General features: G+C 41.1%; 1 protein-coding gene across 3 annotated transcripts in view; it reads left to right on the top strand.

The window, feature by feature from the left end:
- The first annotated feature begins 7,031 nt into the window (after window positions 1–7,031).
- The window catches only part of clu (clustered mitochondria protein homolog), a 79,654-nt gene continuing 61,534 nt past the window's right edge, over window positions 7,032–25,151 (top strand). Inside the window, exon 1 of one of the 3 annotated variants that reach the window (XM_089240286.1) lies at window positions 7,032–7,182. The gene's annotated coding sequence lies outside the window, so the exon portion shown is untranslated. Of the gene's footprint in view, window positions 7,183–15,528; window positions 15,595–23,372; window positions 23,746–25,151 lie in introns of those variants that run through there. The other 2 variants (XM_089240287.1, XM_089240285.1) reach the window with 2 other exon arrangements.

The raw sequence follows: 25,151 nt of genomic DNA, 5'->3' as shown, positions 1-25,151 counted from the left end.
TTGACTTTCCTGATCCTCCCGAGCTGTAGCTTGATACGGATATAGGCCCGACTGTAAAAATCCTGCCACATTGGTGGGCAAACCCAGTGGCTAACCATTTCCTTCCCGTGCAGTAATAAAGGCCAGAAATTGTTATGCCTTGGTGCCCCAAAACATTTAAATTTTAAAAATGTGAACTCTTCTCTCCCGCCACCTTTTGAAAACTTTGTGATTCTATATTCATCACATGAAACGATGAGCCTCGCTGTACATCATGCTAAGTACAATTGCTTGGATACCAAGTGAAGATGAATATCAGGAAGGATTTGCATTCCTTTGTGGCGAATCAAACCAACATATCTATTGGAGAAAATGTCGATTCTCTGTAGCTTATAATGGGATAAATCACTCCCAGATAGTGAAAGTGATGGTTTGATTCCCTACGGAGGGGAATGTGGATTTTCTTTCTGAAATTCACCTATGCTTGGTATCCAGGCAATTGAACGTTGTCTGTATTTCGCTATTAAAAAATATACGGATATATTAATTCGAGTATTTCGCCCATCTCTACGTATATTTCCTCTATTTTGCCTATTTTTTTACGAGTATTCACTTGCAGCACATCTTGTACTAAGCTTGGAGAGAGCCTGCTCCTAGAAGCAGGTTTTCTGTGCCGCGCGCAACGTGATTCGCCCAGCGCGACACGCCGTCCACTCATCAATAAGAAAAGCAGCATGACTGTTTTCCTACAGAGCGCGATACGCCTCACGACAGCGCTTTACGTCGGGCGTGATTGGCCGACTGCTTCCGGAGTCAAATGCGTCGTGTGCTGCGGTTTTGCCGATGATGCCAAAGCCATATACTTTATATAGCCGCCCTGATCTGATGCGCCTCGCTAGGAAAACACGAACGCGTGGCGTGATACCCTAGGTTGGTACAAAAAGACGTGGCGTGATTATGTAGCACGTTTCTGTCGGCGCGAAATAGTCTAATTCGGTTCACGCTGAGCAAAAAACCCGGCCTTAGAGACCGAACTGTACATTTGTATGGGCAAATTGCCAGGCGGGAAGTTTGTTTTCACCGACTCACGTGATTTCCTTGCATTTGATGTCGCTGCAGTCGCGATGGCTGGATGCTCCCTCCTGTAATATATAATCTCTGTCGTCTGCTTCTCTCCAGGTTACTTTTTTTGGGCGTCTCCTTGTGTCCTGAAAAAATTACTGAACTGGCAGTTCAAACTTCCAGTTCCGTTTGTGGGCTTAGCTTGTAGGGAACCGAACAAACCGTCTGTCGTCTGCTTATTAAGAGGTTCTTTGTTTTGGACGTCTCCTTATGCTCAAGTAAAATAGCCGAACTTATAGTTTGAATTTCCAGTTCAGTTCACGAGCTTTGTTTATAAGGAACTGAGCGGAATAAAGAATATAGTTTTTTTACCTTTGAACTTCATCACCACATGAGTCACTTTTAAATTTGACATTAGATGGCAGCACATTACTATAAAGTGCAGTGTGGGAAAATTCACTTTTTACGATCTTGCCTGTCGTCTGCTTGTGTGGAGGTCCTTTGTTTTGGGTGGTCCTTTGGGACGAGCCGTTAAATCCCAAAAGGCACAGTTATACGATTGGCTGGTGAGGGAGTGACGTAGGCATGGACTGACTTATTAGTTTGTCATATTTGGCAAGAAATAATACTTTTCCATCTTCGAAACAAGTCGCCAAGATGACTTTGTGTTGCTATCTTTTAAGATGGAACTCTGTCGGGAAATCTCATGACCATGTACTCTGTATTTTACGGGACAAAATTACATTGAACTCTGAGAAAATTTAAAATTTCCCGTTATCACGTCATTTCTAGTGAAAGTATGCATTTTGTGGATTTTCGTCTCTGAAGTTTTTATCGAATCGTAAGTTTTTAAGTCTAGTGAAAATTTCACACCATTTTGGGTGCATTCAATACCACTGTGCTGTTGTTACATTACGCATGCTCAACCCATAGCCCACGGGCCAAATGTGGCACTCAGAGTGATCTGATGTGACCCGCGACCTCAAATTTGATTTCGTATCTGATGCGTCTCGCTACAAAATCACAAACGCGTAGCGTTATTATGTAACACGTTTCTGTCGGCGTGAAATAGTCTAATTCGGTTCACTCTGCGCAACAAACCTATTCCAAGGAAAACCCGGCTTTAAGTAATAATTGTACGAGGAAAATCTACATATGTAAAATTTTCTAAAGAGTTTGTAGCCGTTCGAGTTCCTAATCGCTAAATCACATCAACTGCTTCACAGACTCTTTTCATTTGTGACAATATTTGAGTTTACACTCCAATCAATAGATGGCGGTCGAAGCCTTGCGATTAGTGCTGCCATCTTCCAGAAATTTTGTAACCGTTGATTTCTCATGCATATTTTCAATCACTCCATTCGATAAATGCCGCTCAAAGCCTCGCGTTCGCTGCTGACACCACTGAGCTATAAGGTTTACTTATAACCCTATAAGGTTTACTATACCTCGCGAACGCGAGGCTTTGAGCGGCATCTATCGAATGGAGTGATTGAAAATATTCATGAGAACTCAACACCACTGAGCTAGATTTACTTAGAGCACATTGACTGACACACACACATCTCTCCTGCACACTTTCAACTACAACTGTTTTGAGTTCATACCCCAATCGCAAGATGGCATAACAAGGTTCTGTTTGTTTTGTTTTTGCCATCTACACATTTTTGAAACCATTGAGTTCTTATGAATGTTTCCAGTCGGTAGAAGGCGTTCAAAGCGTCGCGGTTGCTGCCTCCATATCATCTAGATAGGGTTACCCGATGCCAAAACCACTGAGCTATAAGTAAACTTATAAGAAATTTATAGTCACTGATCTATAAGTAAAACTTATAGCTCAGTGACTATAATACAGCTGCCCCGATCTGATACGCCACGCTAGGAAAACACAAACGCGTAGCGTGATTATGTAACACGTTTCTGCCGGCACGAAATGGTAAAATTCGGTTCACGTGGCGCGAAAAACTTATTCCTAGGAAAACCCGGCTTTACTAACGGACTTGATTTGGAGTTCAGTTCTTCGGTCAGCGCATTAAGGAAGCGTCCAAAACAAATCATCTGCGAAGAAGCAGACGACGGGGGATATCTATATATGATTTTGAGTTCAGTTCTTGAGTAAGCACATAAGTAGGCTGACCATATTTCTTCGAGAGAAATACCAGAAATTGAGATTCCAAATACGGGACATCGCTAATTAGTGCCAAAAATGACGCCAAAACTATACAAAGTTGCTAAGTATTGGTGAAATAACGGAAAAATCACAATGGTGGGAAATGAAGCATTACTGTAAATTACAATGGATTAAAATGAATTCCACGAAAGAAGAAACGTTCACTAAGACAAATGTGGGAGATTGATATTCTTATTTGTAGTTGTAATTATCACAATATAATTTATTAGTTGAAAAATAATTTTAATCCTTGACTTCCATAAGGAATAAAAATCCCAGTAGGCTTCGTGTAAAAAACGTGAAAAATCGGGACACTTTTGCCAAAAAGTCAGGACGACCAGAAAAACAAAAAATACCGGGACTGTCCCGGGAAATACGGGACGTATGGTCACACATTAAGGATTCATTTCAAACAAATAACCTCTGAAGAAGCAGACGACAAGTAGACACCCATTCATTTTAGTTCCCTATGGACGCAGCCCACAAACTCAACTAGAGTTAGAGTTCAGTTTTTGAGTCAGCAAAATAAAGAGGCACTTCAAACAAATGTCCTCGGAAAAAGCAGACGACAGGTGGACATCAATTAATTTCAGTTCCCTATGAGCGGAGCCAACAAACTGAAGCAGACTGAAGGCCTCCAAGGAACGAAAAAGTTTAACATGGAAAAATATGCGAGATTGATGGGTGACATATTTCCTTGAGAAAAATACGGTATAGGATTTCAAATACGGAAAATCGACATTTGGTGCCAAAGTGAGCTAAATTCACCGATGGGGACAAATGAAGCTTTACTTTACTGTGAATTAAAATGAATTCTGCGAAAAAAAAGTTCAATATTACCAATGTGTTAGATGAATATTCTGAAATTCGTATTTAAAGTTATAACTACCCCAATAAAAAAAAAATTATTTGTGAGTCGGGAAATTACTTTTTATTCTAGATTTAAGTACGTAATAAAAATTCGAATAGACTTTATTGAAAATACAAGAAAAACAAGGAATTTCTATAAAATATTTCGATTCTCTCCGTAATTACATTCGCTCGAATATAACCGGTACCCTTAATGGTTGCATCTTTCAAGTTTTATAAAAGATTTTTTTATCAAACATTTATAGTGTAATTTTGGCCTTGGTCGTGAGGACGGAGTTAGAAAGACGGGTTTTTGTTTGTTTCTTTTTTTTGTATTTATTAGCGGTTCTGTTTTTGTCTGGAAAAACTATTGTGGTCGTTTGTTTGGTCAGTATAGGGACGCCATCTATTGTTAAAATTGGAATGACCAAGGGTGCACGCAGGCGTCTTTCTTTCTCAGTTTTAGAATATGGTAACGCTTGTTCTGTTTTCTAGGAATTCAGAAGCCGATTGGTCAAAGCGTGGAAATATGTTATTTGAAAGAAACACAAACACTCGTGCCAATGGAGAGATTTTTGTTTCAGAGTGGAAAAAAAATTCCATCAAGTTTTCTAACTGTGAGTGAAGTTTAATGATTGAATAATTGCACTGTTTGTAGGTCCCTGTGGCGAGAGTTTTTTTACAGGGAGATCGGCCCGCATCCACGCCTCGAAGCTGGGAACCACAGGAAGCCAATCTCAGCCGACCAACCATTAAGGCGACGGTGGGGTTCGAACCCGGATACTCGCGACGCGAGTCCCAGAAGAAGGAAAACAACGTCTGAGGGTAGAGAAAGAAAATTTCTCACCTTGCTTCAGGCAAAGTAATAAAACTGACCAGACTGTGTGAGCAATTGATTATAGGCGAAGGGAGACGGATCGTTGTTTTGTTTGCGGTTGTTTTAGTTTAGGGTTACCCGATTCGAAAACTGGAGAAGGAGGATGCCTGCGGCACTTTTAGTGACGTTACTTTACCCAGTTTTCAAAACAGCTGGCGTCCCTTTTCTGACCGGTAAAACCGGACACAACAATAGTTTTTTTCAACGAAAACAGTAAAAAAAAATTCTGGAAATTTCGACGGCCATTGGTCATCAATGAAAAAAATCACAAAAACACTCTTGTTAATGAAGATAAGGCTTTTCGAATAGACGCCATGATCATCATCACTCCGGAGGGACATACACTGGATGATCCCCACAGAGATCAATGTTAAAATTGCCGATTTTAGAGTAGAAATGCGGAAATTTAGTAGAGTTTTCCGCCACATCAATAATTTTAAAAATTAAATTGAATCTTTGGTTTTCGAAATATTCAGCTCGCTTAGAGATACGAACCTTAGAAAATTAAATATAAAATAATTAGCCAAACTTACATTTGATATAGTTGGATATTCATGCAACGACATTGATTTCACCTTTTCATTTATATCTTCTCAAGCACGAAAATGTTAATTAATGTCTCCGTATTGATAATTTTCGTGTTCATAAATTTCGTTGAAGAAATTCCACAGCTTTAAGCAAGCATTTTTGGAAGCAAAAACAGCCAGAGAAAAGAGAAAAAAACAATTCATTTCTACATATAGAAACGTCCTCTCCACTTGTCAATACAAGATTCATCGAAAGACTGGTTATTTGTGAAGATGAAGATTACAAGGAAGAAAATTCATCACTGCCCCCACGGGAACTCGAATCCCGGTCTCTCGCTTGCCGGACGAGTGCTCTACCATCTAAGCTATGGAAGCAGATACAATATTTCAACCTTGGAGCGTATATATATGTTGAAAGGCACCGTACATGGATGGCGTCAACAATCAACTAATAGCTCGTGCATGACAAAGGCCAACCAGAGGCCATATGCATATAGAAACGTCCTCTCCACTTGTCAATACAAGATTCATCGAAAGACTGGTTATTCTATATGCATATAGAATTTATTCTATAGAAATAGAATATGGTTCGAGTCCCAGTGGGGGCAATGATGAATTTTCTTCCTTGTAATCTTCATCTTCACAAATAACCAGTCTTTCGATGAATCTTGTATTGACAAGTGGAGAGGACGTTTCTATATGCATATGGCCTCTGGTTGGCCTTTGTCATGCACGAGCTATTAGTTGATTGTTGACGCCATCCATGTACGGTGCCTTTCAACATATATATACGCTCCAAGGTTGAAATATTGTATCTGCTTCCATAGCTTAGATGGTAGAGCACTCGTCCGGCAAGCGAGAGACCGGGATTCGAGTTCCCGTGGGGGCAGTGATGAATTTTCTTCCTTGTAATCTTCATCTTCACAAATAACCAGTCTTTCGATGAATCTTGTAAATTCATTTCTACGTTTCTTTAATTTAGATTTGTGTCTTTCATCAGTCGCACAGGAAGTCGCCATATTGGTTACCTTGGATACGGTTAGTATGTCCCTCAAGAAAGAGGAAAATATCACGTGATCCAAAAAAACCTTATGTTTCAAATTGGGGAAAAAATTTTCAAGAAAAAAAGGAGAAAAATTCCGGAAGCCTGAAAAGGAGGACGTAGGTGGACATTTATAATGACATCACATCAAGTACATACATGTTCTCTTGAACGAGGGCTTTTGGTGACCCTATTTTGGTTGGGGGAAATTAATGTAACGGCGGTTTCCCCTTCCCCGTCAGTATATCCGCAACAGGCTATCTGTTGCGGAAAATTAGAAAAGGGACGTCAACAGGAGTGCACGCGCATGAGTCCTCGTTTCTCGGCTTTCGAATCTGGTAACACAACTTTTAGTATTATTAAGAGCAGTATCGTAGATTTGTTACAGTTGAATTTATTTAATCAAAAGTTTTAGCAGTTTAAAAATTAACAGTACGGGAAATAAATAATTTCACATTTGAAAAAGAAAAACCAAACAAAAACTAATTTTGAATTCAATTTTACGAATCTGGCAACAGTTGAGTCCCACGTGTTTCATTTTTTTATTTACGACTTGAGCGATTTTTGTCGGCGTCGTTGTTTAATCGGATCGTAAATCTTTTATAAAATCAATACGTTTCGCAATTTGATCAAATAATTAATAAAGAAATTATTCCCTTGCTGTTGAAATAAACAGGTGAGTTTTTCACCGAAATGTAATTTTGATACCAATTTTAAAACCTTTATATAATTTATATAAATTTCCATGATGATAAGATCTAAATTTCTTTTAAAATCATTTATTTAATTCACTATTTTTTTTTTATTAACGGAATTGTTTATTAAAATGCCAATTTCATTTAGGGTGCATTCAAAAATTCAATTTGAATGAAGAAGAGGCGTAGAGCGAAGTAGGCTTTGTAGTTTATTTATCACTAAGGCAGCGGCGTATTTACAGTGGGGGAGGTAGGGGGGAGGCTTAGCGGGCTATATTACAACATGACGGCAAGTTCAGGGGGGGGGGCTGTCAATTTGAGGAGAGAGAGTGACCTAGAAAATTTGTAGAATGGGGGAAGGGTGGTGTGATTTGTATGTAAACCTCAATAATCCACCTCAGCCCAGACAACAAGGTACTATGTCGGTGAGTGACCAAAAGAGTAATCTAGAGAGTTTGCAAGTGGGTGAGTGAGCTAACGAGTGATCGAGAGAGTTTGCAAGTGGGTGAGTAAGCAAACGAGTGATCTAGAACATCTGCAAGTAGGTGTGTGAGCAAACGAGTGATCTAGAGAGTTTGCAAGTAGGTGAGTGAGCAAACAAGTGATCTATAGAGTTTGCAAGTGGATGAGTGAGCAAACAAGTGATCTAGAGCAGTGGTTCTCAACCTGGGGCCATATGGCCCCCTTGCGGTCCTGGGATATTCTAGGGGGGCCACGGGAGAAAATCAGAAGAAAGGTGATCCACGACAGGTGGTGAAGGGAGTCAGAGAGCTGTGAAGAGAAAAGCTTTAAAAGTGAAACATGGTTGAAAAATGTTACTACTTTCAGAATTCATCAGATCCGTCCATAGAACCAGGGGCATATGTAAGAATAGCTTACATGTGAAAATCATAGTACCAAATCTAGTACCAACTTAGTATGGAGGGCCGCCAGAGCAACGGTTCATGTGTTGGGAGGGTCGATTTATTATGCATGTTCGTTGGATCGTCCCGTATTTTACACCGACCCATTTTTACTATATAATTTGAATCTGTGAGATTGGCCTCATTTATTAAAATTTCATTCGTAATAAAAATATAGAAAGTGTCTAACTCTTGGATGAAGGTAGGGGGGCCCTGGATAGGACCGGGGGGCCACGAGAAAAAAATGTGATCCATGGGGGGCCATGAGCTGAAAAAGGTTAAGAAACACTGATCTAGAGCATGTGCAAGTAGGTGAGTGAGCAAACAGGTGATCTAGAGCGTTTGCAAGTAGGTGAGTGACCAAAACAGTGTGCAAAGCATGTGAGTGACCAAAACAGTTTGCAAACATGAGGGAGCAAAAGAGTAATGTTCAAGCACATGTGTCCAAAAGAGTGTGAGCATGTAAGTGACCAAAATAATGTAAAACCATGCGAATAATGAAAAGAGTGACTTTAGGCCGCGATTACACTATAAAAGTATGATAAAAGATCTTTTTTTACAAAACTTGAAAAAAACAGCCAACAGTCCTATTAGTTACATTCGTTTGAACGTAACTGATTGCTTATTTGTTGCATTTTCCAAGCTTTATGAAAGAGCTTTTATAAAAACTTTATAGCTTTATCCTGGCCTTAGACAGATACGGTGTACTTGCTGGAGTATGGGGGGGGGAAGGGGTCTAACAGGTTATTGCACTGGGCAGTGACTTTAAGAAAAAAGTAGTCAAGAAAATTCAACTAGAATTGAAGGGCAGCAAAATTTGTATGGCCCACAGGTGGCAAAGCCGTAAATACACCTCTGGACTATAGGGTAGAGCTTAATGTATTGTGAACCTAACGTGAGGTTTCTTTATGTTTTATAGTGCTGAAATCTATATTTTGAACTGAAGTTTCTGGATCCTGCAATGCAAGTCTGTCACTATGACCACACGAGCACCACACCACAGCGACAAAAGTCTGGCCTGTGGAAGCCTGCCAAAGATCCCAGCCAACGGGCCCCTCTGGAGGAGGAAGTATGGGGCATGAGAGTATAGTACGCTATATGAGTGCCCCCAAATTATTAGTTCCTTCTTATCCATGTGTTAAATGGGTCCGTTTGTTCAATACTGGTTGGTTTCAATGACATCAAAGCTTAGAGGTTAGCTTTAACTTTTTAGTTGCGATCGCTTTGTGATACACTGCGCATGCACTTTATAAGCATTTTTATTCCTCAACATTTTATGTCAATATCCATAGTACTGACTTTGAAATGCTCTGTCTGCTGAGTAGGGAGTATTGGTGTCAAATCATATGCCCTAGAGGGGGGGGGGCAGTGGTCTTGTTGTCCTATCCATCATTCGTATTTTAGTGTAATGAGGTGTGTCCAGGACTTCAATCTTCAAAGTCATAATTTATTTGCCAGATCAGTCTAGAACATTGTCACGGCAATTCACTTATACAAATACAAATACAAATACAACGCCACAACAGGCAAAATGCCCAACGAGGTGGCTGATAAAAAGATGCCCATAAAAATATGGATGTCATATGTTTCAAAAATACAGCAACCCCATTAAAAATGCAATTAACGCAAATTATAAACAATATATACACATGATAAAATACTTAGACATGTATTAACGTCCCCCAGGTTTCTGTGACTGCACTGTTAAAAGGAGCCACACACACAACGCATATGCTGAAAATCACTGCCATAGGTATATATGTGATTCATGCATCAACAAATTAATTTGGTGGAACTTTGGTTAATGAGCTTAAGGCCTGTTCACACATTAAATAATTAAGTAGGTACTAAATTTTAAGTTACAGATTGTTCAAAAAAGTGTCCACACGATAAGTGATTAAGCAGATGCTTATTGGAGAAATTTAAAATTTATGATTTTGTTGATTTGCATTTTCTGAAGGGACTGCACTACCACTTAACCCACGCATGCACCTCGTACACATTCCTCTGAGGAATTTCCAACAAATCAGTACATGTGAGAAAGTGTTGTGCGTGTATATGTTTGGCCCTACCATATTTATGTTGTTAAAGTCGAGCTTGTTTTATGGTCTTGCTGGTGCTGTTCTGAAGGGTCCAGAAATTGGACCCAAATTTAGGCTGGATAGACCCCCCTGGAAATAGTCGCCAAAAACTTGAGAAACCCACAACTGATATCGCCCTAAATATTTTATTAATTAAAAAAAAAATTTTGAGTAACCCATAATTCCACCAGATTCTTTTTCCTTGTTAAATGAGTAGAATCTATGACAATTTTTGAAAATGTCACCTTGAGACCCTTTCCTTGTCAGTTTGTACAATCTTGGCAGTGTTCGAACACTGCCAAGAGTTGAGAATTCCACAAAGCTTAAAATTATTGCAGCATTTTGCCAAGAGATGGTTTCCAGAGATGACTGATTAGTACAGAATACAAATGTATTTTTCCGAAGCCTTGAACAATTATTATAATGCATGTTTTTTTTTACTTCTCGTTTGCTTTGATTGAAGTTTGTAATTGTCCCGGTTTGAAATGTTTACTATCTAATTATAAAATTTCATAGTAATCCAAAATACAGTCATACCCCGATGTAGCGAACTCTGATTTAACAAATTTTTTTTAGAAGTTCCTGTGCTTATACTGTATTTGTATTGATCTTAGCCTTGATTTAACAAATAAAAACAGTCGGACTTAACTGATTTGTTGCAACGGGGGTCAACTGCATTATTTAATATTACTTTTTCCTGTATTAAATTCAAATAAATTGTGTTATTAATTTAGATTAAAGCTTATGAGAGCTGACGGTTCTTACTCATCGAAGACAAATACACCAGGTTAAAAATGAGCTTTTTCAGTCAAAATCTAGAACGTTATTAATGCATATGGAAAGAGGGAGCAACGTGGACTCTGAGTCAATACACAAGAGTACCACAATTATTAAAGACATACATTTTTTCTGAATTTTTGAAAATGGCGAAATTTTTTTCTTTCATTGATTCTGAATTTTTGATGAATATTAAATTGTTTCTGAATTTCATTGACTCAAGTTTTCTAAGTATTTTCTATTATTTCACGCATTAATTCTAAAATTGAATAACATATGTGCGAAAGAACAACACGCTGTCAAACAGCTTAATGCCGACTCTTCAATTAGGAAATTTTGATCGTTTTAGGGTATAAGGGTGGGGGGGGGGGGGGTACCGATTCCGAATCTGGCATTGGATTTGTCAGATTGGCTGTAGTTCTTGAGATAGAGTGAAAACTAAATTTCAATGGTAACACAGAAGCAGCATACAAATCACATTGTTGAGAGTATGCATTATTTCAAAAACTAGAGCCTATTCAAGGCAAAACTAATGCGAGATTTTGAATCATCGCCCCAAAATGACTCTAAAATCTCTGAAATACTGTTTCTTTACCAGTGATTTACTGTATTCATTTATCACACAGTTTCATTGCGATTTGTATGCCTCTTAGGCGTTACCATTGAAATTTAATTTTCACTTCGTCTCAAAAACGGCCCGATTCGGCGAAACCAATGCCAGATTCGGAATCAGCGCCCCAAAATCACTCTGAAATCACGGAAATATCTTTGAGAACAAAAGCAGTGTTAACCAGCAGACAAAGGGAATGCCAAAGTGATGACGAAAACAACTGACCATAATGGGAAATCGAACAATTGCTCGAACCCAACGCCTATAAGACATGTAATTCATTGAACCATAGGCGTAAACTTCCATAGGCCTAAGCCCCCCCACCCCCCAAACATTTGCCACCTTATGGAAATATGTTTGTGATCCCCCACCCCACCCAATAATTCTGAGCTTTCCCAATATTTCCAAAATAACTTTACGCCAGGGGTTCTTAACCTCTTTCAGCCGCGACCCAAAATCAACCAAAAAGATTAGCTTCGCGACCCGCGGGGTTGTTTTTTGAAATTGTGGTGAGACCAGTGCCGCAATAAGTCCATTTATGACGAGACTGCGAGTGGATTTGTACGACTCATCCAGAAAGCTCCTGCGAATCAAGTTTGGGTCGTAGCCCATGGCTCAAGAGTCCCTGGCTGAAATCTTTGTACGATCTATCTCGGAACCCGTGACTCCTAGTGGAGTTGTATGACCCATCTCGGAAGTCCCTGCGAATCAAGTTTGTGTTGTGACCGATAACTCGAGAGAAGTTTATTTGTGTGGGTCGGCCGATAGCTCCAGATTCTTTGGCTATAAATAGATTTGTAAGACCCTTCTCGGAAAGCCCCTTGAACTGTTTGAATCTGAAGAATGCCTGGCGTTGAACGATCCATCTCGGAAGCTCCTGCGAACAGTGACGTCGGAAGTGTTTCGAATCTGCGAGTGCTCGTCATCAGTATTATGCCGGGAGAATTTGATTTCTGAATCTCAATTCTGTGGGTGCTTAGACTCGTGTCTCAAATTACCGTGTGTGTGTGTGCTCTCCGACTACAACGCCGGTGTCTGAACTGTGCCTCTGGTTACTAATGTCAGCTGTAAATATGCCGCCGGTAACTTGAGAATTCTGTGGATGCTAAGACCCGTTTCACAAATTACTCCAGCGGTTCCGACGCCACTGCTTGCGAATCAATCTTGGGTCGTGACCAATAGCTGAAGATTTCCTTGCTGTGTGGTTTTTTTTTTACGACCCATCTCGGAAGCCCCTGCGAATTTGGTTTGGATCGTGACCCATAGCTCAAAATTCCCTGGCTGTTAGTGGATTTGAACGACCCATCTTGGAAGCACCGGCGACCTAAATTTGGGTGGCTACCCATTGGTTAAGAACCCCCTGCTTTACACCTATTCAATGAATGCCATTCATGAAAACTTAGACAATGCTTTAATTCTGAAATTGTTTCTTTCGATAGCTCTGATATTGTTTCTCTCATCAATTCTGGTTTTTCGATAGCTATGAAATTGCTTCTTTGATAGATTCTGGATTTCGATGATTCTGAATTGAAATTGAGTTTGATTTTTGATATTATTTCTTTCTGGAAGCTTTTATTTTTATTTCTGTGTTGTTTTTTGTATCCGAGTCCTGTTTCCAGGCAGTCTGGCCGGAAACGTCACTCGAAGCAGATAGGAGTCGTTGTTCGCTGCCACCACACGGGGACCATTGGGACTCATTCTGTGTATAGGGGGCTCTCAAATGTAATGGTGCCTCCGAAATGTGTTTTTTCGGAACACCAGCTGTTTCCTGTTGCCGGTGTCGTCATCATGCATCGCTGCTAATTGCGGCGATGATGATTCTTGTTAGGAGGTAAATTTCAAAGCGTGGGAGGAGGAGAGGAGGGTGGGGGCAACGAATGTTTCGTACGCTGTGGCTTTGATGTTTGCTCACCCTACAGGTAAAAAAAACCTAGGTCCCAACTTATCACTTGGAACGCCGGAGGACAGCGTCTCCTATCTCTGTGTGACGTTTCCGATCATGCTTTCCTGTGCTGAAATGGTTCATTTTGGTATTCTACATCCTGGTGTATTGAATCGCCCTGTGTAATATGCAATGGATCTGCATATAACATTTCCACTTAGAACGCGTTCCCGCTTAGTACGACTTGCTTTCGTGGTGTCAACTCTTACTAATACTCATCGAGATTTCCCCCTTTTAAAGCGTTTTCCCACTTTAAACGGTTTTTTTTCCCTGATGATTTCTTTGAAAAACGTTATAAAGCGGGATCCACTGTATTGGCCTACGTAACTGTGTTTGTGCTGTCGATCGCCATTTCACCGAACAATAAATCGGCAAGTTGAGTGTGAATTACAAAATTGCTGTAATTAATAGAGAAGCCAGTTGCGTATCGGGTACGGGCTCTCTGGGGGGGGGGGGGTCTGGCAGTCCACCTCCTAGAGCAGGCATCTTCAACCCGTTGCTCGCGAGCACCACGATGCTCCCTGAAGCACCCAGAGTGCTCGATGCTTGTGAGCACTTGATCAACTTTCCAGCTGAGCATCCTTTTACAAATTGCGTTCAAGGATTGAAATCATTCTGATGTATGTCAAACTTGCTCTTCTTTTGAGGTTAGGCATAGGCAGTTCTGGCGACAAGGAAAAGGGTTGAAGACCTGTCCTAGAGAGAAAACGAATGTTGATGGGTCATGGATAACGTCAAAGAATAATACATGTACAGTAGAACGTCGATTATCGATTAACCGAAACATCGGTTAACCGCAGTCGGCAAATTCAAATTTTCCGCTCTACGTAGAAGTTCCGCTAGCGGCCGATAGTGCTTTTAGTGAAGCAAAAGGAAATTTTGGACTTCTTTTCCTAAACTGTAGGCCTACTTAAATGACCATTTTGTTTCATATTGCTTCTATGACCCTGGTAAAAAAATTTTCCCTTGAAAAATCAGTTATTCGAACACCCTAGTCTCCAATTGTTCGAGCATAATCGATGCTCTTCTGCAGAGGTCTTCAACCTTTTTCTAGTGGCGAGCACTGCCATTACCCATCATCAAAAGAAGAGCACACCCTTACAGTAAGTTTGACTATACGAATGCACGGAATCGGGGTGATTTCAACGTTTTAATGCAATTTGTACAAAGTGTTTAATTGGGACATTGATAAAGTGCCCGCGAGCACCAAATCGGACACGAGGGCCGAGCACACTCCGGGTGCCTCAGGAGAGCACCATGGTGCTCGCGAGCAACGGGTTGAAGATGCCTGCTCTACCAATACCTTCTAAAGCAGAGCTCTAGAAGGTGTTGGCTCTACACTGTATTTGGCGTTGTTGTCGCGTTTTTCAACGTTTCTCAAAATACTTATCGATTGGAAGAAAATACGCTAACTTTTAATATGCATCTTTCTTTCAATCCTCCTTTCGCTATTGTTTTCCACTTCGAAATTTTCCAGGGAAAAAAACCTATTTCTTAATGTGCTAGTAGAAGAGGGGGGTTTTTGTTCTTCGAATCAAGGAAGAAGCCTTTATTGTTATATTGAGAGATTTCTATCTTGACGCAAGGAAGGAAGGAAGAAGGCCTATTGTCTTTTGTCTATGTCTTTTTAGCTGCACATAAACATTCGGGGGGTGTGCGTTCATTGTTCAGCTCCATAATTTTCGTGCTTTTAGAGCTGAGACTTTCGCTGGCGGAAGAGCTGGGAACAGATTGAGTGTACGCGTTTATTTTTAAGGGAGAAAGAATAGGGAAAAGGAGTTGGAAAATGTGAGTGGTGAAGGAAAATCACTGTGTATTTTTCTGCGTTACGGAAAGTGGAATATTGAGGATGATCTCCCCTTGTTTTATCTACTTGTGCCGCCCAGTGAGATAATAATCCGTGAAATGAATCTGGAATAATAAATATAGTCCGGTTGACTGCGCACTCTATTCGGTGGTTTATTATTAGTTATAGAGTTACATTGGTTGAATATTAACGAGTCGCTTTTTTTCAGGTACTGTTTATGTGTGGTGAAAAACTCTGACGGACGGACTGACTCAGCACGCTGCTTGTGACGTCAGTAAGTAGTCCATTTTCCCTCAGAATATTCAGGGAAAACCCTGCTCTCGTTGTGCGGGAAAGAAATGATCGGGCCCAGAATTGGCAATTTCTATGCCAAACATCCAATCACTATGCGGTATTTGTGAGTCAATCAGGAAAATTCTACGCAAATAAGAAGAAACTAAATAGGATGCTGTGTTTCGAAATGTGGCAAACTTGCTTGGTAGTCTGAATGACGTTTATGGCAACCCGTGTGGAGGCCTTCTATCTAGGAAATGCTGTCTGACTACTTCCCCTCCCCCATAGGCGGAGATGGACTTGGAAGTCTGGGGGAGGGCAAGATGATGATGTCGATTCATCTATACATATACGCATTAGATCTGTCGACTTCACCTTTGATGCTGGGGGGGGGGGCACCCGATATCTCTGCCCATGCCCCCCCCCCCAAAAAAAAACAAAAAAAAAACAGGCCGCATCCCAACAGGGCCATTCATTCTTTACTAGAAAATTTTTTTCCCCTGAATATTGAGAAGGGTACAATGAAGTAGACAGAGAAACGATGTGTCTCTCCGCAGTTCATACGAAGTACGAAAGCCTGGATAATCAAGTGGAGATGCAGATCCTCTTACTACCATCGAGCCACAGAGGACAGATATTTTCTTCCCTTTACAGGGCAATGTTGGTGGTTCGATTCCCTGCAGAGGAATGTGAATGCTCTTTCCGAACTTAGTCTTCATCTCCCCGCTTGGTTATCCAGGCTTTCGTACTTCACAATGAAGTAATTCGTTTAAGTAGTGGAACTATGTAAAAATTTCTAGTAATTCGTATATTCAGTGAATGCATGACTGTATGGATCCCGGCATCCCAAACTTGATAAGATTAGAATTTTGAATCTCTGCTGCAATTCCATTTGATCTGTGCCCCCCCCCCCCCCATCGACGTGCCCCTTAAAATTCATTGATAAACCGGTTGGGATAATTTGCCCCATTACTATTTCAATTATAATTCCATCTCCAAAATATCTCGCTGTACCCCTGATTAACTACAATGGATACGACTAATAACGTTTTTCAAAAAACCGGTCATAAAAAAACGTTGTTAATGGGAAAACGCTTTAAATGGGAAGTGGGAAGTCTCAGTGAGAATCAGTAAATAAGTCGTACTAAGCGAGAACGAGAAAACGTTATAAGCGGTATCGACTGTATTTGGGTATCTTGAAAAATAAATCATTCAACAGAATGAAAGAAGAAAAGAATAATTCTCCAATTCAAATTCTTGAATTGAATTATTATTCTTTACAAAAATCAAGGATTACAGTTATCTTCTAACTTAATTGTATTGTGATGCTTATATAACTTCAGTGCCATCAGTGAAAAAAAGTTGCCAATTACTGTTGAAAACGATGCCAAAGAGGAGCAAAGTTGCTATTTATACCTGAAATCAATGAAAATTCGACAATGGCAGAAAATAAAGTGATCATGCAAACCTCTATACAGGGAGCCAACCTTTCCGAAGGGCGGATTTGTCTGACGGAGACTTCAAGAGGGGTTTAATTCTTTTTAATTGCTTATAAGAAATTAAGAATCTTAGAGGTGACAGTATGACCTGCATTTTCCGGGAAATTCCTGTAATTTCGGCCGTCTTTTATTATTATTTACAAAAATCAAGGATTAGAATTATTTTCCAACTTAATGGTATTATGATACTTATATAACTTGATATTCATCTCACATATTTATCATGCTAAACGTCATTTTCCGTGGAATACACTTTAATCAACTTTGGGTTGTAGTAGCGCTTCATTTCCCGCCATTGGCGATTTTTCAGTGATTTCAGTTACATAATTAGCAACTTTGCTCACCTTTGGCATCATTTTTGGCGACATTTAGCTTTTTTTTACCGATGTCACTGAAGTTATTTTTTTCAAGATATGTGTATGTGGGGGTGGGTGGGGGTACCGTGAAATATTTTGAAGATGGAATTGTAATTGAAATAGTAATTAGGGCTGTGAATCCCAGTCAGTTCATCACTACGTTTTTGAGAACACTGGATGGGGGAGAGCTGAAGAGGGCCCTAGGGATCGAAAAGGGTTGCAGCGAAAGATTTAAAATTCTAATCTTCTAAAGTTTGGGAATCCTTATGAAATGCCTCGATGTCGGAATCCGTACAGCCCTTGATATCAGCATTCACTGGATCCACGCATTACCAGCGATTTCCATGTGAATGGCTTTTTTTAATTATAGTTCTCTAAGTAAATGAATTACTTCATTGTGATTTTGGAGTTGGGCTTCTGCTGATATACGTTTAGTTTTGTGGGAGGAAAGAAAGAACGAGAGCGAGCTTCTCGTCCTCAACGGTAATTTTTTTTGGCTTTGCATCATCAGCACCTGAGGTGTTCTTCAGCCATTTTTCACCCGACATTTTTCCAGGGAGAGAACAGACCTACCCTCCACCTTTATTATTATTTTTAGAAATTTAATTTTTTTATGTAGTTTTGCTCGACGACGTCGTCCTTGTCTTCTTATTTTTAAGGGTGGAAAAGATGGCGAAGAATGGATTGTCCCGTTAACTTTCTCTCGTGCTCCTCCAAACAATTTTTTTCTCTTCCTCGAAGCTATTATTGGAGCATTCACCTCCTTCCCGTCTTATTTGATTCCACACAGCAGTCATTGGGGGGGGGGGGAAACCACAACAACGAAAATTCATAGGCCTATATATAGAAGAAGAAGAAAAAAATGAATATATATACTTATAAGTGAAGGTGCTCGTATGAAATGCGAACGATTTCATTTCTGCTCTTCTAAAGAACATTCATAGGTACCTTTACTTTCCTCTGATGAACGACCTCAACTCGTTTATTAGACAGTTTACTACCGTTTTTTCACCCCTCGGAGATGAAAGTTGTGTCAGGATTGTTCCTTAAGGGGCTATTCAAGTATTACGTAACAGATTTTCAGCCATTTTTGATCCCCTCCCTCTCTCCCTTGTCAGCGAAACACTGACCCCCCCCTCTCCCCCCTGTCAGCAAAATTTCGTCAGCAGCTTAGAATATTTCATATCTTCAAAAAGGGGTGGTTGATGACGTAAGCAACCTCCCCCTTGTCATCAAGATTCAGCAAATCCAACCCCCCCCCCCATGCTGACGTAATACGTGAATGATCCCTCAAAGAAAACCCGTGTGCGTGGTGCTGCTGCCGCCGCCATCTAACTTTAAATTTGGCAGTGAACGAATGTGTATGAAGGATTCCTTTATTTTGTAATGCTGTTGGTCGGACGTTAGCTGTTGGACTCATAGACGTACGCAGAATTTTCTCACGGGGGGCAGGGGGGTTTCAATTTTTTTTCTTCTCAAGGAGGGGGGGGAGTTACATTTTTTCCTGCAAAATAACACTATAATCTCGGCTTGAGGGGACGGGATTAGGAACCCCCCCCCCTTCCCTTGCGTACGCCAATTTGGACGTGTACTCTTTTCACTAATTATATCGTATTCCCTGCATTAGCTGGCATGCGTTAAAACTCGAAGGACACCAGCCTTCTTGAAGTTGGATTGCATCTCGGTGTTTTGTGGCTTAAGGACTCTGGAGATCATCTTGTGCCAATATTGGTCGACAAAATTAATCGGTACATTCGCTTGCAGTATATATAAACTCCAGCTGGAAAAGCAGTTGAGAACATGTATGTTTAGATTGATTGATTAATACGGTGTGCAGACGCTAAATTGGTCTGAAAGTACATCTACAGCGGCGGATGTCATGAAATTAGTTTATTGAAAACCGAGAAACGAGCGCTGGACGAACGTCAAACGTTGGAGGATCCACAAACGGTCGGTACATCGGAGAGACATGGATCGCTCTCCTTGGATTTTTGTGTAGCTAAGTCTGTGGCTCTGCGATTGCAACCGGGTTGTGCATCTGGGAGTGGGTACGCCAAATGCTTGCGTATTCGTCCATTACCCCAAGGTCAAAGCGAGTAAGCAGAATTGTTTTTTCACTCCCCGCAACAAGCCGGAAAGTTTTGTGCAACCCAATAAGAGTGTTGGAAGCCTGTGCACGATTTTGCATTCGCGGGGCGTCGATCGACACCTTAATTAGATACCCTCATTCAAGGATAAGCATTTGCGTTCAAGCGTACGGCAGAGTTATCGTATAGGTGCGCTTTTTTTTTGTTGTGATGTGGACATAGGTGCTCAAGACTCGCAAAAACGTCTACAGAATGAGGTGAAGTCTCACTGTTTTGAAGTGTGTAATTTCAAAGTTCTGCAAATTTTGTAGCTTTCTGCCCTGTTTTTCTCCTGCGTTGTAAAGCGGTGGTTCCCAAAATTTTTATGTACCAAGTGCTTGGAAATGCGTAAGAAGCGTACGTTGCAGGCACCTTGAAATGTGTCGGTAGCCAGGGCTTGGCTCTCTCTGCGTGGGCAAACGGGGGAACGTTCCCAGGACCCACAAATTTCCGGGGCTCCACGATTGACTGCATTTTGTATATTTTAGGAACAGTCCACTACATACGCCTCAACCTCAAAGATGACCTACATACCCAAAAATTTCATATTTGTCCAGGACCCGAACTCTTTGTGAGGAGCGGGCCTTGTCGGAAGCTTGTTCATTCCTAGGCATGCTTACGCGAGTTTTTGTACCTCCTTTTAATGCGCAGGAGGCTTGCGTACTCCTAGAGAAGTTCCTGAAAGTATTCTTAGCAAGAAGTATGCTTGCGTACCTCCTGGTTTATGAAACCATCAAATACAGTTTTTTTTCATTGCCGTGCCTATTTTTTCGGCCATTTGCCGATTATTTTTCGCTCTAACCCTGAATAGCCCATCACTTACTCCCTCCAAGGGGGTACGCGCACCCTGGGTTGGGGACCCCTGCTGTAAAAGAATGGCACTAAAACAAAAATTTTTAAGCTTTTAGAGAATGCGGGCCACTTCATTGGTTTAGAAACGAGTCGCGGGCCACTTGAATCATCTGGGAACGTGCCTCGATCCGCTCAAGTGATCTGAAAATGTGCCGCGGGCCACTTGAGTCATGCGGAAATGTGCCTCGATTCACTCAACTGTTGTTGGGAAAAAGTCACGGGTCGTTTTTTTTCAAGTGATGTGGAACTGTACCGCCGGCCACCATTTTTACAAACTGTGTTTGATGTAGCGGGCCAAATCAGATGACCCCCAAGTGCCACGGGCTGAACATGTATGCACTAAACTCTTTGTAGGATACCCTTCTGCCAGCCTCGGGTATATGGCCCGTTATTAAAAGCCATTCATCTAATCGTGATTTTGTGTGTCGTGCTATATATGCCGCAACCATTTCGTTTAAAACTACGCGTTAATTTCGACGGCCTATTAAAGCTGCTGCCGTGAAGGAAAAATCCCACTTTTGAACTTTAAGGAATAAAACAGACGGCACCACATGATCTAAGATCTCTTTTGGAATGTCACCAGAGAAAGAGACGACCTTTTTCCCCCTCTTCGACGGAATTCACTTTTGTTTGCCAGCAGGCGAAATGTCTTGGGTCCAGAATTACATCATCTTCTCTACACACGAACCAACGAAACTAATTTTCTTTCTTTCTTAACCTTGTTAAAGGATGAAAAGAGGCTTGCTGTTATTTCCCCCCATCCCCTCCCCTCACTTTCAGAAGCTTTGTATCAAATTGATATTCAATTAGGAGATCCAATCTCTTATCCGCTCGAGTATCTGCCACGAATTTACGATTTCTATCAGACTCGTGATTGAGCGTGGCTGAACGGCGAACACGACTCCTCATCCGCCTTGCTGAAATGGCTGTTTCCAGGGTATCTTTTTTTTTTCACTGTCAGAGCCTATTAGGCCAACACCACCTATAGAAGGCCATCGCACGAAGCTGGTGACGTCACTGGAGAAGGCCACCTCACGAAGCTGGTGACGTCACTGGAGAAGGCCACCGCATGAAGCTGGTGACGTCACTTGAGAAGGTCATCTCACCTATAGCAAAAAAGCCTCCGGGCGAAGCTCGTGACGTCATTGAAGTAGTCCGCTTCACCTGTAGTCATTGGATATACTGCAAAAAAAAAAAGTCAAGATTTCGCATACGTCAGACTGCTATATCCAATGGCTACAGGGGAAATGGACGACTTCAGTGATGTCAAAGCTTCGCGCGGAAGTTTTTCTGCTATAGAAGGTGTTGTCATTGGATCATTGGATATACTACAGAAAAGGGTAAATATCGTATGCGTTGACCTGCACTAATCGCTATAAGTGAGATGGCCTTCTTCAGTGATGTCACGAGTTTCGTGCGGATGCCTTCTTCTGTAGGTGGTGTTGATTAGGCCCGAACTTACAGTTTGCAGCCGATTTCAAATGGTTGGACATTTTGCGAGAAAAAAAAACATAAAATGATTGATTTTTCTATAGTGGCATAGGTAGCAAAATACGTTCCCCCAGACGAAAATGACTTCCAATACGGTTGTGTTCGTTATGGAATGTCCTACTGTTGACGGCGACTCTGTGTTCAAGGTCCGAGTAATCATCTCCGATGACCAAGCAGGCGCGGATCCAGGACGATGTGTCGGTAGAGGTGATTTAATGCTTGGGTTCGTTAAATCTTCACTTATTTTACGGGACAGACGGCTCTTCCCCCCCCCCCCCACCATTTTTTTTGCTCTTCAAAGGGGCGATCGCCATCTTTTGGATCCGCGTCTCTGACCAAAGTAACCGCCGCTGATTACGTTTGCTGCTGATCATAAAAGAAAAATAATAATGTTTAAAAGATGAACATCGGTGATCCGAATTCTTAGCTAATCTTGACATGGGTCTGATCCCAATTAATTCGGATTAGCGGCGTTCTACATCACTGGGACTATCCTTTTTTTCCCTCGAGTGATGCGTATATATGTTCCGAGTCGGTAATCACTTGTTCTGTCGGATTTGTTTTTGTCCTCCCCATCATTAGAAGAGATACGTAAATTTCGTAAATAAAAAAAACAATTTCTGGCGAAAAAAAAGTTTTGAAATCAGAAATTTCTTATTAAAAAAAACACTTCAAATCAAGAATTTCGCATTTTTTCGCTAGAAACGGCAATTTCAACCAAAAATGTTGAGGTAAAAGTAAAAATCATCCCGAGATGATTCAGTTGAGCAAGTCCAGCGTTCTCTTTAACCAGATTTTGAAAATTTTACCACATCTAAAATTTTTACTTGCGTGTATGCTTTATTTTTGATTGGCAATGAAAATGCTTATATCTGAAAAATATGATTTTGGAGTTGTCATGTTCTGACCGAACACCACAGAATTATGACCGATTTCCCTTTTTTAAAACTGCAAATTATTGAGATTTCGCAGAAAAAGTAGTTAAAAAAGTCAAGTTTTCGCATTTCTCCGTCAAAATCCGCGAATTTCGCATTCATCGCATCAATTTCGTAAATACGAAAAATTTTACGTGTCCCTAATCATCATCAATTCCAGAGGAAAGTCGTTTGACCAGTCGGATCGGATCGTTTCCACACCACAGATCGGAAAGTTTAAAAATTTATTAACCCCTAAAAAAACGGGCATCAGCCGCCGCATGTAGTAATAATAATAACACTAATATATATATATATACGTAATAATCTTCGATCCCGTCGTCGTCACCGGCAGAGGGCGTGACGAGAGCGGCATCGTAATCAGCTGTGTGAGAGCGTGGCGAGAAAGAGGACGAGTCCTCCCCCCCTTCTCTCTCTCCTCGTCTTTTTCCCTCTCGTCTCTCTCTCTCTCTCTGCGCCTCCCGTCTTTTTTGCACGTGGTTTTCGGAGGCGCGTAACGCGATTGCGCGGATCTCTCGTTACGTCATTATCGGAAAGGTCGCTAGGGCACAAAAAATTTCTCAATTTCTCTCTCTCCTTGAATTTTTGCTTAGAAAACGCCGGCTTCTGTTTCTTCTCTCTCTCGTTGGATTTATTTTGTGTGTGTGTGCGCGTGGTGTTTTTTTTTATATATATTTTTTTCTCTATAGTGTGCTCTTCCGTGTTTGTTTATTTGTGTGTGTGTGTTTTTGATCTCTCTGGAATACCTTCTCAAAAAAAATTACCCCTACATAGCGGGCACCTTCTCTATCAAATTCACAATAGTGCATATATTTTGGTGTGTGTATATTCGGTTTTTTATTTTCCTAACTGCCGGAGACTTGAAGGATATATTATACACGCACATTTTCAAGGTGAGTTGCGCGCAGCTACCTATTTTTATTGTTATTATTAGATTTAATTGTGTTTTTACGAGTTAAGTGACTATTGCATGGCACCGAGGAAGTTATGGGATTTTTTTTCCCCCTCTCTCCGTGTGGTTCGTCGGCATTCTACGGCCGTAAAATCGGGACTTTCTAGATATGAAATCGATTGCAGAATTCATTCGAGAATGCTACAATGAAATTTCTAATTTCCTTGTAAAAATTTTTAAAAGTGATAACTTTGAAAACGGGCATCCCTTGGTTTTAGAGGAAGATTGGGGGGGGGGGGGAGAGATACCGCGGCATTCGCGAGCGAGAGTGAGTGTCTGACGCAATCGGTGTGGCTTGGTTATCTTCGATCTTCTCGGATTACCTGGTTGGGATCGCCGTCGAGCCAGGTATCTCCGGAGCCCGGTAATTGCACAGTGTAGCGTCCATAGTGTTCGTTCTGTCCGTTTTATGAGAGGTCTGAAAACTTGCTCGTTATATTGTAGAAGGGGGGGGGTGTGTGAAACGTTCGTCATAAAAGCCGGCTACATCAAATGAATCGGCTCTTTCAGTGAAGTTATGACCTATCCCACTGCAAAGATAATTATGTTTGATCTTCGCATGACCTTACTTCCAAAGGGCCATATGCAGTCGAATCCCGTTTTAACGAACACGTTATAGGGGCCATTCAAGTATTACTTAAGCAGATTTTTAGTTATTTTTGACCCCCCTTTCAACCCATTATCAGCAAATCCGGAGACCCCTTCCCCCCTTCGATGCTGACGTAATACTTGAATGACCCCCATAGCGAAAATCTCTTTTTAACGAGCACTTTTCTAATCCAGATAGGTTTTCGTAGGAACAATGCAAAAGCTTGGAATTCCGTTTATAACGAAATTTCATTATAATGGGATTCGACTGCATGACCTTATCGTGCCCCCACCTTCAAATAGTCTCCCGAGCCACCCCCCCCCCCTTCCGCCGGCAGTGCCTGGGTGGGCCACTGCGTTGCACTTTTTGTATATAGGATGAATCGTCCACGAGTCTGGTTTACAATCACACCTTCCAGTACAGCCAATCACCTGATAGAAATTTAAAGCATTAACCCTGTAAACGGAACAGCAGAAATCACTAGACCAGTAGTTCCTAAAGTGGGCACCCCTCCCCTAGGGGGCGACGGAGTGGTCCAAGGAGGTGGTAGGAGCTATGGGGTTAGTATAGGACCCTAATGGGCTGACAGGAGTTGGAGGGTGAAAATATTTCAAATTCACTCAAATGTAACCGATGCGCTTTTCGGTTACATTTTTCGAGTTGATAAAAGTTCTTTTATCAAGATTTTACAGTGTAACACCGACCTAACAAAACTATGCATTTCAAACCCCTGATTCAACCCCTCTTTTACGGACGGA

The sequence above is a fragment of the Pholcus phalangioides genome, unplaced genomic scaffold, assembly GCF_987345545.1.
Source record: "Pholcus phalangioides strain wild (caught in Gottingen) unplaced genomic scaffold, Ppha-v1.0 ptg000012l_1, whole genome shotgun sequence".
Classification (NCBI taxonomy): Eukaryota; Metazoa; Arthropoda; class Arachnida; order Araneae; family Pholcidae; genus Pholcus; species Pholcus phalangioides.
This window is presented reverse-complemented; position numbering and strand designations above follow the sequence as displayed.